Source organism: Hyperolius riggenbachi, chromosome 8 (assembly GCF_040937935.1).
Source record: "Hyperolius riggenbachi isolate aHypRig1 chromosome 8, aHypRig1.pri, whole genome shotgun sequence".
In the NCBI taxonomy this organism is placed as follows: domain Eukaryota; kingdom Metazoa; phylum Chordata; class Amphibia; order Anura; family Hyperoliidae; genus Hyperolius; species Hyperolius riggenbachi.
In genome coordinates this window covers 105699373-105711388 of record NC_090653.1, presented here as the reverse complement: position 1 = coordinate 105711388, position 12016 = coordinate 105699373, and positions in this window count along the sequence as shown.

Sequence of the window (12016 nt, the reverse complement as noted above, 5' to 3'; positions counted from 1 at the left end):
AATATGGTAATGCCGAGTTAGAAATAGGACAGTTTACCAGTGGAGAAGCTGAGAAGTTTGGATCTTTGCCGGAGCGCATTCATCCCTGAGCTATACACACAGGGTACACACACCCTTCTACATAAGATCCATCTCAGCCATGCTTCAATAAAGTAACTGAAAAGAAAAGAAGAAAAGAAAAAAAAAAAAAAAAAGAAGGTGTTTTTCCACCCTGTACTTTGGCTATGGTGGGATTATTAGACTGTGCAAGGGTCCTGTTGCAATAACTATTACATCATAACTGGGATTAGACATAATGTGGATCAAACAATTATATGCATTATTTTCCTGCACTGAGATCACAGTCCCATTACAAGATTTTTTACAAACCTAATCTGATCTGATTCATCACTAAAGTTAGTAATAAGAATTCAGTTTATATCCTGCTGTTACCAACACAAAAGCTTTGTTTGACAATCACAAGGCATATTTAGAACAGGATAATGTCACAAGTGTCAAGCAAACAGCAATGACATTCGTTACACAGAACAGATGTGTATATTTCATGTTTCAGTTTTATGATAAAATATTTACCGTTGCTGACGTGAAGACACACTAAGGGCCGGTTCACACTCGGAGCTTGGAGCGCCGCTTTCCTGCGATTGCGTTCGGCTTCGCAATCGTGATTAGCGGGCAAAATATTGTGATTCAGCACAATTTGCACTTGTGATTCCCGTTCAATAGAACAAGAATCATAGTGCAATTGCCCCTGAAATGCTGCATGCTGAGCATTTGCGATTGATCGAAATTGCAAACGCTGCTTGCTGTGTGAATGCATCCACAGAGACACATTAGTAGCAGCGCTTTGCGATCAGCAAAGTGCTGAAAAATCGCCCAGTGTGAACCAGCTCTTACTGTGGAAAGCAAATAGTCAGTTTTTGGAGATGGCACACCTTGCTGTAAGTATTTCCTGGGTGTATAACCAGGGTGCAAAGCAACACCCAATCCAATAAAGCAATCCGAGGTAGATTAGCACACCATGTAAGTTTCAATGCATCTTTATTCCTCGTACATTTGTCGACACAAAGTGACAATTGTTTTGGGGCTAACCTACCTTGGATTGCCTTACTGTGGAAAGGGAAGAGGTTCAGCAATGCAAAATGTCAGAATCAGGACATTTGAGCGCCTGGGGCTAACTGACTATTTGGGCGGCCCATAGGTGCGAATGAAAAATATCAGCTATTGGCTATATACGTTTTGAGAATAATAATTTCGTAAATTATTGTTTTGAAATTTATTATCTTATAAATGTATTGCTTTTTGTATTACTGTTATTTGCAGCAGAGACAGGGGGTTTAAAGGGACTCCGAGCTCAGCTTAAAAATAAAATTTGAACTTACCCGGGGCTTTCTCCATCCCAGCCCTGGTCGGGACGTCCCACGCCGGCCTCCTGGCTCTTCTCCCGGCGGCTGTCCGCATAGCGCGGACAGGCCGGTCCCCCGGGCGACACTGGCGAGTGTCGGGCCTTCTCCTTCCCTATACGTCACGAATGACGTCACACGCCGGCCGCCGCGCGTCATGACGGCGGCCGGCGTGACAGCACGGCGCATGTGCGATTAAACCACGCATGCGCCGTGCTGTCACGCCGGCCGCCGTCATGACGCGCGGCGGCCGGCGTGTGACGTCATTCGTAAGTTCAAATTTTATTTTTACGCTGAGCTCGGAGTCCCTTTAAGGGTTAGACCTCAGGAAGGGGGGTTTTAGGGTTAGGCCTCAGGAAGGGGGGCTTTAGGGTTAGGCATCAGGAAGGGAGGCTTTAGGGTTAGGCCTCAGGAAGGGGGTTTTAGGGTTAGGCTCAGGATGGGGGGTTTTAGGGTTAGGCCTCAGGATGGGGGGTTTTATGGTTAGGCACCACCAGAAGGGTCCTTAGGGATAGGCATTGGAGGAGGGAGGGTTCTGTGTGAGAGTGGGGTTAGGTTTCGTTGTCGTAAAATATTGGTAATATTTACCAATGTTTTACTATGCTTATTGTGACTAAATATATTTTTGTTTTCATTGTTAGATGATATTTTGCGATTTCGGCATCACCGGGCGCCCTTTTTATTACCGTTATTTTTACACTGTTATTATTCTATCTCAGACAGAGATGAAGAAACAATAAAAATATAGTTATAGACAATATCTTACAATTTTGGCTGTACCCCTCTCCCTTTTTTCCTGCTGCCCTTATTTGATTGTTCATTTGATGAAGCAGAGTGGTACACACAGATAGGCACCCAGTAAAACAAATTAGAACTCTTTACTGAAGAAAAACAGGCAGAGATATACCATACACCACTATCAGGTAATACAGCTTACTTAAAACAGACAGGAACACCAAATGGATACAGGAAATCACAATACCATAGAGATCTTCACCTAATTCTCCAGACAGTGACATCTTGTGGTTTACTATACCGCAGTTAAGGTAATGTTATATGTTAGAGGTTTTACAAGACAATAAGTCAGAAATGAAGCTCTGACACGTGTATAAGTCGCCCCCTAGGATTTACTTGGGGGAAAAAAAAAAGACCTACATTTCTAGACAGCCAGGTATACAGTATATGGCAATTACATTATATATACCGTAGGTTTTCAGTATTGAGGAAAAAAACATTTTCAGCATTTTAACTTTGCTTTAAAAGATTGCTTACAGCTTATAAACTATTATGCCAGGTTTTTTTTTAGCAGAAATTCACTGAATGGATTAAACATGACATTTTAGTGCTGCATTTAGCTAGAAATGCTCCTCATGCTTGCTTGTTTAGTTACAAATGTATCTATCTACAATGTAACAAACAAACACTGCTCTGAGAGAACAAAGAGGGCTTCCCCGCAGGCTTTTCAAAGGTCTATTTATATTCCAAATAAAGATACATTTGTAACTACAGATAAGAACGGATGCAGATTCCTAGTTAATCCAACACTAAAATGTCATGTTTAACCCATTCAGTGAATTTCTGCTTAAAAAAAAAATCTGGCATAATAGTTTGTAAGCTGTAAGCAATCTTTTAAAGCAAAGTTGTAATGCTGGGTGTTAAACCGCTTTAAACAACTATTTCTGCCTTTTGCCCAGCAATGTTAATGTAGATAGAAATATGTGGTAGAGTCTCGTCCTTCTGTGAGTGATGCAGCCAATACACACAGAGACACAGACCAAGCTTTTCATCATTTCAAGCATTCAGAGGAGCTGGAAAAGTTGCAACTCTAGGTCAACAAAAGAAAAGTAGCTGCATCACTTTTGGAGCAATGCATGCATATATGATCCAATCATTGTCCTACTTCTTCCAATATTCTATCAGGTCTGTGAAAATGTGTTATTTGTTTGGGTGGGTCGTTTTTTCAAATTCAAGTCCCTGTGCAGGAAAAAAAAATATTTAACCTGAACTAAACCCAAAACTGTGGTTACTAAATTCTAGAAGGCACCCATGCTGTTTAGTTTAATTATTCAGCAGTATTTCTTTTGGCACTGGGTCAGTGCTCATTGACCCACCCACCAGCTGAATCTACAGAGGGCTACACTGAACTTCAACAAGTATATGTGAAGAATGTATTTTGGCCACTACTTTGCATCTATACATAGTTCATATGAACTTAGCCTGACTGATGGTAATATCTTGCTCAATTTTGGGTTTAGGTGAGCTTTAACTAGAGTCCACCGCCAACTCCCACTCACTTAGCAAAGGGCAGGTGAAAAAAAATGAAAAAATTTGTCTTAAAGGACCCCTAAAGTGAGAGGGGTATGGAAGCTGACATGTTTTTCCTTTTAACGAGTACCTGAGACAAATTAAGTCTCAGGATTTATACTTACCTGGGTCTTCCTCCAGCCCTCTTACGGCTGTTCAGTCTCTTGCTGTCTCCCCGGGCCGCTCCGGTTCTGCGCTTTGAGTCCTGCTTTGTCGCACGTGGCCAGGAGCCTGCCGAACTACTACTCTGCCAGTGTGCCAGGCCTGCCCAGTGGGGGACTGGAACCCTGAAGCGTGGCCTTGCTTTGCACCTTCATAGTAACATTCCTTACAGACTTCACATAAATTTGGCTCAAGTGTAGAGCAAGTTTTGTATGGAGCAGCCACACACACACAAAGTAGCTTGTAGGCAGTGGCGTAACTTCAATTCATCAGCGAAACTTTAATGCCCCCCCTACCCCAATGTTCACACTCCTGCCTCCCCCCGCTTCACAGCCTTGAGCCCATCCCACAAGGATCATAAAACAAGTGTGGCCATCATGATCTTCACACCCATAACAAGTATAGCCACAAATACACCTGATCTGAAATATAGTCCCCTCTATAGGAGGAAGGGAAGGTGAGTATGGTTGGGGGCCCCACACAGCTCTGGGCCCTCCTTCAATCACAGGGGCTGCTCACCTCTAGTTAAGCCCCTGTTCATAGGCCATATTTCACTTAAAATAGTACGCTGTTTTCCTTCCTTTGTGCCTAGCGTTTTACTTTATTAGTGACATTTACAACTCCTTGTTTTTCCACAAACAGATTCATACCTTTCAGATTGTGCACCTGAAGCTCATAAGGCTTTCGTTTGGCAGGCTGCAGGGACATATTAATAGCAGCGATGTACTGTGCAGCCAAAGTACAGTGTGAAGCGCAGGCAGTGAGCAGTGTGCAGAGATATTCCGGATGGGAGATCAGCTGGGACAGAACAGAGTTCAGCAGCAAAATATCACTTCTATTGCAGAGCTGTGAGTCAGCATCCTGACATTAAACCTTCATGCCTGGATGAGAACTGCAGCCAAGGTTATGTGCCAGAGATGTACACAACAGCTGTACATAAACACCAGTGATTTATTATATGTTAGCTTGTCTGCGTGTTGCTGAGGCTCCAACCAACAAAAAGGTAAAATATAATTCATAAGACTTAGTAGATGTTTCTACCGCTTAAATTCCAGGCATGTTAGTCTTGATCCACACTATACAACAGGGAATGCACAAAATGCATAAATACAATAACTACTACTGAGCATGGGCGCAGCAATCACCCCTGAGACCCCTGCCATCGCAGGGGGGGGGTCAGAGGCTTTGGGAGCCCCTCCTCCTCCCTCTCCCCAACTGCAAGTGCAGCAATCACCCCTGTGACCTCTGCCATCGCAGGGGGGGGGGTCAGAGGCTTTGGGGGCCCCTCCTCCTCCCTCTCCCCAACTGCAAGTGCAGCAATCACCCCTGTGACCTCTGCCATCGCAGGGGGGTCAGAGGCTTTGGGGGCCCCTCCTCCTCCCTCTCCCTAACTGCAAGTGCAGCAATCACCCCTGTGACCTCTGCCATCGCAGGGGGGGGGGTCAGAGGCTTTGGGGGCCCCTCCTCCTCCCTCTCCCCAACTGCAAGTGCAGCAATCACCCCTGTGACCTCTGCCATCGCAGGGGGGTCAGAGGCTTTAGGGGACCCTCCTCCTTTCTCTCCCCAACCGCAAGTGCAGCTAATTTGCAAAGAAACCTCCCCATTCACTCACATGTGCAGGAGCGTGTGTAATGGATTCCTGCTTCCAAACGCTGCTTCACAACAGAACGCTCTGCTGCCATTTGCCAGCTCCCGACCATGTGATCCGCATGGGGTTCGGGGACAAAGGGGGCCCCATGCTATCATTTTTGCAGGGGAGCCTATTTAGTCTAGTTACGACCCTGCTACTAAGGTTCTATTTCTATTACTGACCAATACCATTTACATTGTAGAGAGGAGAGCATTATGGGATATAACCAAGGGCGTAACTACAGGGGAGCAGCCCCTAAGACCACAGGGGGGCCAACAGCTGTTATGGGGCCTCAACTACTACTTCACTCCCTCTAATAAAGAGGTTCATCCAGCAGATCATTTTTTATGGTGACACATGTTATGGGTGTGGAGATTAGGATGTCCACACTTGTGTTAGGATCTGTGCAAGATCAGCCCCTCAGGCTGTAAGGGTCACCGGGGGTAGGCAAGGAAAAGGGTGATAACATTGTCAAAGTTTCGCTGGGGGGGGGGCATGATTTGTAGTTATGCCCCTGGATAGAACGTGTCCCAATCCCATTATGCTGTACCTTGCATGAGAGTCACAGTCTTGCAAGCGCCACGTCTAGTCATTTTTTTCGAGTCGAACCCATTGAATTTGCCTACACAATAGTGAGTATACAAATAAATCTGAACATACTTTTGCAGAGATTTCTTCACTGGCCACCATTTATTTTAATACTCCCTATTGTATAGCCTAATTCAATGGGTTTGACTAGAAAAAAAAAAGGACTAGAATTCCTGGATGAAGCATCACTCATAAGGCCCCGTTCACATTACCAAAGCAGATGGCCGTGCGATCGGCACTGCAACGCGTACGAATGCACGCCATCTGCCTTTGCATGCGTTGTGTGGCCGATTCCCATTCACTATAGTGAATAGGACAGCCATGCGTTTGGACAAAAAAAATAAATGTATGCAGCATGTGTTCGCGGATTGCACTAGTCCGCAATGCATGCTGTGTGAACATCAGACAGTGCAGTCTATGCACTTCTGATGTCGTGCGTTTCTGCCTTCCGCACACGTTGCCGAAATATGGACAGCAGCGTGTAATGTGAACGAGGCCCTAATCAGTGTAACTGCTGCATTTTCCATCTAAAGACAAATAACTTTTATATTACGCTTTTCTCCTGGCTGACTCAAAGCGCTTGAGCTGCAGCCACTAGGGCACGCTCAGTAAACAGTAGCAGTGTTAGGGAGTCTTGCCCAAAAAGACTCCTTACTGAATAGAAAGAGCCGAGCCCTTAACCATTACACTATTCTACCACTACACTATCCAGCCACTAAAGGTGCGTACATTTGCCCTCAATTTGGGTCACCTGCTAGTATAAGACTTTATGTACAGTCCAAACTACAGCATTACGTGCCTATGAAGAAGGGAGGAGGGACAACAGCATCTGAAATGATGGGTCAGCTTCGATGGGCGGGGTAAGGCAGAAACCTGTAGACACTGAAGCTACTGACTGTCGCTTAAAGTGAACTCTAGGTGAGAGGTATAAGGAGGTTGCCATATTAATTTCCTTTTAAACAATACCAGTTGCCTGGCAGCCCTGCTGATCTCTTTGGCTGTCCCACTGTCTGAATCACAAGAGAAACAAGCATGCAGCTAATCTTGTCAGATCTGACAATATTGCAAGAACCACCTGATCTGTTGCATGCTTGTTCAGGATCTATAGCTGAAAGTATTAGAGACAAAGGATCAGCAGGACAGCCAAGCAACTGGTATTACTTAAAAGAAAAGAAATATGGCAGCTTCCATATCACTCACCTCGGGTTCACTTTAAAGATCCAACATGCTGGACTATTACCCTCCCTGTTGGTAACCCCAAGTCAGGCTCAGTGTGGAAAAAAAAGAAGCCAGGAGCGGAAATCTTGAGCATGACTCAGAGTAGATGTCGGGAGGTCTGTGCAGAGCCTTAAGTACAGTGGGTGTTTCAACTCGCCTGTCCCGGGACCCAGGCGCTGGCAGCAGTCAAGCCATTCAGTAAGTATATATAAGGCTACACGAGGGACAGAAACAAATGGGCGGGGGCAACGGGGGACAGAAGGCTACACAACAGGGGACAAAACGACACTGGTGGAGGGCAAAGGAGGCCACAGGGGGACAGATGGGACAAAAAAAGGACACTGGACAAAGGAGACACGGGGGACAGAGAAGGAAATGGGGACAGACCAGTAACAGGAGGTCACATAGGGGGCATAGAAGGACACAGAAGGGACAGAGAAGTACACAAGGGGGAAATAATAATTGGGGGATTGAGGGGAGAAGATCCGCAAGACGCCCTTGCAACATGGATGCACCAGGTTTAGCATTTTTTTTTTTTAACCTTGGTTTTTGTCCTTAAAACCTAGGTGCATCTTATTGGTCTGAAAAACAGACCATATGAAAAAGAATTTCAAACCATACAAATTTCTTGTTATATTTCCTTGCTTCTAAGTAGTACTGCTGTAATGTGTATTTATGGCCACTTGTCACTATGGGGCAGTGCAAGACAATAGAGGACTTCTGCTTTCTATATTTTCTGGTAGTAGAGAGCGAGAGAGAGAGAGAGAGAGAGATCAAAGCATTGCAAGAATTTACAGCACAACGAGTTCTGCCAACTGAGGTCAAAAGCAGTGCACTTATCTGAAACAACATAACTATCGAAGCTGCCAATGGGTTAAGGAGCCATAGTTTGTGCTATATGCTCATTTTACATCTTTCCATTCCAGGTTGTTGGGCTTTCAGCCCCTGAAGAATGTGCCTGTCTCCAGCCCGCACTCAGTGATAACACATGGTTCATTCCGTGCTCCTAAGCAGAATAGGTCACAGAGACATTCTTTCAGCAACACTGAGATCCAACCACACAATATAAAGTCTCAATACAAGCTTTCAGGCTGACAATGTTTGCAAAGTTAAATAACAGAAGATACATCTATAATAACCAGGTAAGACGCCAATGTAATATAATTTTTAGAGAATAGATTCAAATTATTGGAAATCCCTTTTTATAAGTAGATCACTTTAAAAGTGGATTCCATTAACATTTCTGACAAAAGTTTGCTCACATTTTCTATTGTACAAAATGGCGTGACAGAACTCAGCAAGTGAAAAAAAAATGGTATTCTGAACCTCTGTGTCCCTTTAGTGAATAACCCTTTATCTTCATATCAGTAGCAAAAATAGGTATTACTTCTTCGATAAGGTCTCTAACATCTAAATGCATCTATCTTCACTCACCTAAAGGATTATTAGGAACACCTGTTCAATTTCTCATTAATGCAACTGTCCAATCAACCTATCACATGGCAGTTGCTTCAATGCATTTAGGGGTGTGGTCCTGGTCAAGACAATCTCCTGAACTCCAAACTGAATGTCAGAATGGGAAAGAAAGGTGATTTAAGCAATTTTGAGCGTGGCATGGTTGTTGGTGCCAGACAGGCCGGTCTGAGTATTTCACAATCTGCTCAGTTACTGGGATTTTCACGCACAACCATTTCTAGGGTTTACAAAGAATGGTGTGAAAAGGGAAAAATATCCAGTATGCGGCAATCCTGTGGGCGAAAATTCCTTGTTGATGCTAGTGGTCAGAGGAGAGTGGGCCGACTGATTCAAGCTGATAGAAGAGTAACGTTGACTGAAATAATCACTTGTTACAAACGAGGTATGCAGCAAAGCATTTGTGAAGCCACAACATGCAAAACCTTGAGGCGGATGGGCTACAACAGCAGAAGACCCCACCGGGTACCACTTATCTCCACTACAAATGGGAGAAAGAGGCTACAATTTGCACAAGCTCACCAAAATTGGATAGTTGAAGACTGGAAAAATGTTGCCTGGTATGATGAATCTCAATAGAGTCAGAATTTGGCGAAAACAGAATGAGAACATGGATCCATCATGCCTTGTTACCACTGTGCAGGCTGATGGTGGTGATGTAATGGTGTGGGGATGTTTTCTTGGCACACTTTAGGCCCCTTAGTGCCAATTGGGCATAGTTTATGCCGCGGGCAACCTGAGCATTGTTTCTGACCATGTCCATCCCTTCATGACCACCATGTACCCATGCTGTGATGGCTACTTCCAGCAGGATAATGCACCATGTCACAAAGCTCAAATCATTTCAAATTGGTTTCTTGAACATGACAATGAGTTCACTGTACTAAAATGGCCCCCACAGTCACCAGATCTCAACCTAAGAGCATCTTTGGGATGTAATGGAACGGGAGCTTCGTGCCCTGGATGTGCATCCCATAAATCTCCATCAACTGCAAGATGCTATCCTATCAATATGGGCCAACATTTCTAAAGAATGCTTTCAGCACCTTGTTGAATCAATGCCACGTAGAATTAAGGCAGTTCTGAAGGCGAAAGGGGGTCAAACACCGTATTAGTATGGTGTTCCTAATAATCCTTTAGGTGAGTGTATATCTATCTACAGTTGTGTTCAAAATTATTCAACCCCCAATGCTGTTAAGGGATTTAGGCCTCGTTCACATCTGCTGCGCTGAAAAACGTGTTAAAGCGCATGGTAAAAAACGCATGCGCTTGTGCGCGCTTTAGTCCGCGTTTCTGTGCGTTGCGCTGCGCTTCTTTAAAGCACGTTTTGTTTACTGTAGCAGCAGCAGTTGTCAATAAAACTTTGTTTTTGTATGTAAATGTATTTTTTTCTCCAATTAGGGGTAAAAAACGCATGCGCTTCTATGCGCTTGTACGCGCTTCTATGCGCTAAAAAAGCGGACCCATTCACTTGCATTGCTGTGCGCTTTACAGCTCAACGCACAGAAATGCCTGCAACACTACGTTTCTGTAACGCTGCTCAGCGCAGCGCATAGATGTGAACCAGCTACATTTAGTTACATGGAAAAATCAATACCTTGCTGAACGCACAGGGCAGTGCGCTGTGGAAAGCGCACAGAAACGGCCCTGATGTGAACGAGGCCTTAGGGAATTTAGTGTACATTTGTATCTGTGTTCAGAATGAAATCTTACAAGGACTTTTTGCAACTAAAATTACATCAATTGTTTTTGTAATACAGTATTAAATGGTTTTTTTTTGTGATTTCTTCATTGACACAAATATTCAACCCCTTGAATGAACCTCTGTTCTTAAGAGTGGTAGTCTTTAAGTGTTTTCGATCAGGTATTGAAAACACCTGTGGATGTTAACGAGTAGCAATCAAGCATAATAAGCACCAATTAGGCAGATTTAAAATTACTGTGATACTCAGCTCCTTCTAGACATTTACTAGTGTGTTTACAAACATGGTGAAGTCAAGAGAATGGTCCAGGAAGACAAGAGAAGAGGTGATTTCTCTTCATAGGAAGGGCAATGGCTATAAGAAGATTGCAAAAATGTTAAACATACCAAGAGACACCATAGGAAGCATCATTCGCAAATTCAAGGCAAAGGGCACTGTTGAAATGCTACATGGTCGTGGCAGAAAGAAGATGCTGACTTCAACTGCTGTGCGCTACCTGAAGCGCAAAGTGGAGAAAAGTCCCCGTGTGACTGCTGAGGAACTGAAAAAAAGATTTGTCAGATGCGGGTACTGAAGTTTCAGCTCAGACAATAAGGCACACACTGCGTAATGAAGGCCTCCATGCCAGAAATCCCAGGCGCACCCCCTTGCTGTCTCCAAAGAATAAGAGTCAACTGCAGTATGCCAAAAGTCATGTGGACAAACCACAAAAGTTTTGGGATAGTGTTCTGTGGACTGATGAAACAAAATTAGAACTGTTTGGGCCCATGGATCAACGCTATGTTTGTAGAAGGAAGAACAAGGCCTATGAAGAAAAGAACACCTTGCCTAGTGTGAAGCATGGCGGGGGGTCAATCATGCTTTGGGGCTGTTTTGCTTCTGCAGGTACAGGGAAGCTTCAGCATGTGCAAGGTACCATGAATTCTCTTCAGTACCAGGAGATTATTGGATGAAAATGTGATGCAGTCCATCACAAACCTGAGGCTTGGGAGACGTTGGACCTTTCGACAGGACAATGATCCTAAGTATACCTCCAAGTCCACTAGAGCAGGGGTCCCCAACCACCGGGCCGCGGCCCACTGCTGGTCCGTTGGCAGTTTCCAGCTGGGCCACGGCGGGTCTGTCATCTCCCCCTCTCCCCCGCGGCCGCCGCTCCTGTTGCCTTATGAGCGGGCGGCCGCTTACGGATTCCCCCAGGCGCCGCTCTCCTTCAGTATCTCCGATAACAGCAGCGCGTCTTGCGGAGGAGGGAAGGAGGCGGGGCAGCGGTTGCCATGGTAGCGGCGTAGCATATCGCCGCTACAGGAAGCCGCTGCCCCACCTCCTTCCCGCCTCCACAAGACGTGCTACTGTTATCGGAGATACTGAAGGAGAGCGGCGCCTGGGGGAATCCGGGAAGCGGCCGCCCGCTCATAAGATAACAGAAGCGGTGGCCGCGGGGGCACCACCTCCCTATACTGGGGCACTATACTAGCTATACTGGGGCACTATACTAGCCATGCTGGGCACTATACTAGCTATACTGGGGCACTATACTA